Genomic DNA, 5,551 nt, shown 5'->3' with positions numbered 1-5,551 from the left:
GTTATAACTAGTGCTTTGAACTCTGTGTCTAGTAGATCGTCCCAATTTTGTTTAGTTCTTATTCTGGAGCTTTGTTCTCTTCTTTTATTTGGGACATGTTTCTTTGTCTCCTCATTTTGGCTGCCTCCCTCTATTTGTTTCTATGTATTAGGTAGAGTTGCTATGTCTTCCGGTCTTGATAGAGTGGCCTTATGTAGTAGGTGTCTTATGAGGCTCAGTGATGCAGTCTCCCTGATTACCTGAGCTGAATGCTGCATGGTGTGTCCCTTTGTGTGGGTTGTGTGTACCCTCCTGTTGTATTTGATCCTTAGTTGCTATTTGCACATCAATAGAAGGGATTGACCCTCAGGTTGATTGGTTGTGAGGATTGGCTATGACTACAGCAGAGGAACTATTGAGCAGTGGTTGACATTAAGTACGATTCACTTTAACAGGGCTGTCATGCCTGCCCAGTTTTCCCTTTGGGTGTGTCGTCCTTGGACATGGCCAGGTGATGCTCCAGCTTAGTCCAAAGCTGGCCACCAGGTGTGCCAGTCTCACAGCCTCCTGGGAGGGGCTCCACCACAGGCCAAGCTTAGCTACAGCCTGTGTCCTGCCTGGGAAACTAGCATGAACCACAATGTAATCTGCAGATGGCAGCCACCTGTGCTGGACTTGGAGGTCCCTTGAGAGGCCAAGTCATGAACCAAAGCTGCCTGCTACTAGTGCCAGGCTTGGGGCTTCTCAGCCAGTGGTATGGGACATGCTGAAGACAGATGCTGCAAGTTTGCATTCTGTGAATCTTTGAGAAATTTTAGCAAAGTCTGTGGCATGAGCTAATGCAGGCCATTTCTATGGAAAAGCCACTGGAAGCATCTTGGGTGTGCCCAAAATTTGGGTGCAGCAAGGTATCAGGGAACCACCAGGGTGTGGTGGATGAAAGGTATTAGCTAAGTTGATGGAGACTCAGATATAGCAGCCACCTGCATCTGCACACTGGGAGTGGGTAGAGCTCAATAAAGAAACAATAAATTCTGCCAGCACTTGAGTCTGGGAAAAAGCTGCCCCTCCAGCCCTCACCCTGAGGCCAGACAATTTAGTTCCTCCCTGTATGTCTCTGGCACCTTTTGAGCTGCTGACCCAGCACTGAACCTCAGAGCTAGTGAGCCCATTAGTGAGCAAGTCCATGCCCGGGCCCTTTTAGAGGAATGTGATTCTAGCAACACTTCACCTCACCTAGCCACAATCTCCACTGGTTTTCACAGCCAGAAGTTATGGGGAGTTCTCTCCTTGGCACTGGAACCCTGGGCTGGGGAGCCTAGAGTGGGGCTGGGAACTCTCACTCCTCTGGGGGGGCACCTATGAAACAGATATTCCTCCCGATTTTTAATGGTCACACCTGGGTGTGACCACTCCATTCTGCGTCTCGGCTCTTCCTACCAGTCTTGAGGTAGTTTCTTCTCTATGTCCTTAGTTGTAGGACTTCAGTTCAGCTAGACTTCAGGCGATTCTCAATGATGGTTGTTCTGCAGTTTAGTGGTAATTTTGATGTGGTCTTTAGAGGAGGCAAGCAAAGCATTTACTTGCTCTGTCATCTTGACTGGAAATTCAAAACAGTTTTTTTTTCAATAAATGATGCTCAAATGGATTTCCATATTGATAAAAAAAATAAAACCTGACCCTAACCTCACTCCATACCCCAAAAATTGATTCCAAGTGGGTTGTAGATCTAAATGTGAAAGTTAAAACAATAATGCTTCTACGAAAAGAATATCCTTAAGACCTTGTGATAGGGAAATATTTTTTAATATACAAAAAGCCACTACACTAACCATCAAGGAAAATATTAATAAATCGGAATAAAGTAAATTAATAACTTTTGTTTATCAAAATATGCCATTAAGAATGTGAAAAGGCAAGACACCATGTATAAAACAACAGCCACTAAACACGTGGTTACTGAACACAAGAAATGTGACTAATCCTAATGGAGATGGGTTGTATGTGTAATACACTCTGGGTTTTGAAGAGCTAGTATAAAAATGTAAAATACCTCATTAATAATTTTTATATTGATTACATGTTGAAATAAAAATATTTTTGATATATTGGATGTGATGGTTAATTTTAACTGTCATTATGTGTCAACTTAATCCCCTCATGGGGTGCCCAGATATGTGGTCAAACATTATTCTGGGTATGTCTGTGAGAGTATTTTTGGATGAGATTAACATTTGAATTGGTGGACTGAGTCAAGTAGATTGCCCTCCGTAATGTGGATGAGCCTCATCCAATCAGTTAAAGGCCAGAAGAGAACAAAAAAGCTGACCCACCTGAAGATGAATGGGAATTTCCTCCTACCTGACTGTTGGGATAGGATATTAATCTTTTCCTGCCTTTGGACTCTAACTGAAACATCAGCTCCTTTTGGTTCTCAAGTCTGCTGGTTTTATGGACTGGAACTACACCATCAGCGCTCATAGGTCTCCAGTTTGCTAACTGCAGATCTTGCAGTTTCTCAGCCTCCAATTTTATGTGAGCCAATTCCTTATAATAAATCAATCTGTCCCATATATACAAGGTCAGACAATTAGGTTCACAAATTCATCCTAGAAAAAGTGCTACATACTTCATTGTTGAATATCACTACAGTCACCTTTGAAGTACTCCCATTGGGAAGCTATGCACCGATGCCAGCGCCTAGTCCACCCTTCGAAGCAATTTTGGAACTCTTTTTCTGGAATGGCCATCAGACCTGTAGTCGTATCACCCTTGATGTCCTGAATGTCATCAAAATGTCTTCCCTTCAATATTTCCTTTATCTTCGGGTAAAGAAAGAAGACATTGGGGGCCAGATTAGGTGAGTAGGGAGGGTGTTCCAATACAGTTGTTTGCTGGCTAAAAACTGCCTCACAGACAGTGCTGTGTGAGTTGGTGCATTGTTGTGATGCCAGAGCCATGAATTGTTGGCAAAAAGTTCAGATCGTCTAACTTTTTCATGTAGCCTTTTCAGCACTTCCAAATAGTAAACTTGGTTAACTATTTGATCCGTTGGTACAGTCATGACTAATCCCTCTGATATGAAAAAAGGTTAGCAACATTGTTGCAAAAAGTTTACGAACTTAATTGTCAGACCTCGTATATATCTAAGAATAGAATTGCTCAAATGAGATATGGATACCTTTTACTTTACTAAATAGCACCATAATGCTTATCAAAGCAGTTGTGCCAATTTACATCCTTATAATGGATGAGTTAGATTGCTTATCACCACCGTCTAGTGCCGTGAGACTTTTCCATTTGAAATAGTACCTGTGGTTTTTTGAGTTGTTTTTTTTTTTTGCATTCCCAATTAGAGAGATTGAGCTTATACATTTATTGTTCATTTGGGTATCCTCTTCTGTGAATTGCCTATTCATATTCTTTGCTTGTTTTTGAGTTACCTGTTTTTCTTATTGATGTTGTGAAAATTAATAAAAAAAGAAATCTCATTTAAAATAGTATCGAGGCTAGAAGAGAGAACTCTCACTCAGTGCATACTACCGACCCCCAACAGGAAGAGAGGTACCCTGCATCTCCAACAGAAAGTGATACCACTTTACTATCTCAGCAGGAGGAAAAGATATTTCCTTCCTAGTAACAGCTCAGCCAACCGGAGGCTGCTATAACTCAACTCATGAAAACTCATTATACTTGAACTTTCAGTTTCCTCCAATAGACTCTTCATTTACAACAGCTTCTCCCAAATCCATAAGAGTATTTCTCTCCTTTGTGTCTCTGGACTTACATGTCCACCATTAGAACTCATGTCCCAAATTGCAATTCTTTGTTGTTCCCAAATAAACCCATTTTTACTGGAGAACTATCTGGCTATTTGTTTAAGGTCAGCAACTTACAAAAGTTACATTTTCTGAATATTAATCTTGTGTTGGTTATATGGACTGTGATTATCTTCTGCCAGTTGGTGGAGTCATTTTGATTTTTTTTATGGGGCCTTTTGGTTAGTAATTATGTAACTGTCTCTATCATATTATTTTGAGCTTTGTATTAACTTTGCTTTTCTAAGCTTCTTTTCCTCTCCCCTTTCTATGACTCTGTTGTATTGATCACATTTCCCCCGCCCCCCCACTCACACACTGGTTTGGTTGTTGTACATTCTATTTCTATTCTTTTAGGGTCACCCTTAAATATTTTTTGAATTTTTAGTTTATATACAGTAAAATTATTTTTTGGTGTACACTTGCAAGTTTTGACAAATGCGTAGTGTAACCACAATTAAGACACAAAGTAGTTCCATCGCTCCCTCAAATTCCTTCATACTATCCCTTTGTAGTCACCCCTTCCCCCATGCCAACCCATGCTAATCAATGACCCATTTTCTACTCCAGGTTTGCCTTTTGCATAATGTAATGTAAATAGAATTATACTATAGGCAGCCTTTTGACTCTGGCCTCTTTCACTTAGCATAATGCATTGGAGATGTATTCATGTTGCTGAATATATCAATAGTTCATTCCTTTATACAGCCAAATAGTAATATTCCATTGCACAGATGTACCCGTTTATCCATTCATTAATTGAAGATCATTTTGGTTGTTTCAAGTTTTTGGCAATTATAAATAAAACTACTATAAACATTTGGTTGTTTCAAGTTTTTAGACAATTATAAATAAAACTACTATAAACACTTATTTTTGTGTGAACATAAGTTTTCATTACTCTTGGGTAAATTAGGGGTGGGATTTATAGGTATAATTAAATTTTAATATGCATACTTAAGAGTCCAAAGTTAGTATCTTTATCCTCCTTCACAAAACAAATACCTTAATACATTTAAATTCCAAACGCCCCCTTTCCATCTTCCATGTTGGCTTGTTTAATATTTAAGTGCCAATCTTATTTTTAACTTCTCCAACAAAATTAGTCTAAAAATGACTAATGACTTTTAGTCAATACTTATTCAGATATATAAAAGTTTCAAAAATTACTTTGGTTTGATAGCTTCTTGCATCCCACTACTTGCATCTAAAAAGTACATTTTAATGGCCTGCTCTGGATCAATAAATTAAAAATTAAGTGAACAGAATGTTCTAGTATTATAACAAAACCTGATAGTCCCAAAATATACATTCTTGGATGATAGAACCTAATTATCTGTTCTATGTAGGAGTTAGTTATATATACTAGTCTAAAACAATCAATTTTTCTAGTCCACTTCAATTGTGAAGGAAATGACCCTCTGTTTATTACTGCCCACATAAGAGTAGGGTGAGAAGGCCCCATTCACTTAAAGAGCCTTGAGGTTTTCATGCTACTGTTGTCTTCGGTTAAAATATTTGACCTATTTATATCTAGATTCCTCTTAAAATAATAAAATATAAAACCATGTTAAGCGAGACACTTGATATTCTTGTAAACTTGATAATATTTATAAACATTTTATAAATTAAAAATTGTATTAAGAATTTCATATTTTAAAAAGTTAGATAAAAGGGGAAAATGTTTGTGCAGTATCTTTCTTCCTCATAATCTGAGTTCCTTAACTCAAAGAGGAATTAGAAACAAATCTTTG

The sequence above is a fragment of the Rhinolophus hipposideros genome (assembly GCF_964194185.1).
Source record: "Rhinolophus hipposideros genome assembly, chromosome: X".
Classification (NCBI taxonomy): Eukaryota; Metazoa; Chordata; class Mammalia; order Chiroptera; family Rhinolophidae; genus Rhinolophus; species Rhinolophus hipposideros.
This window is presented reverse-complemented; position numbering follows the sequence as displayed.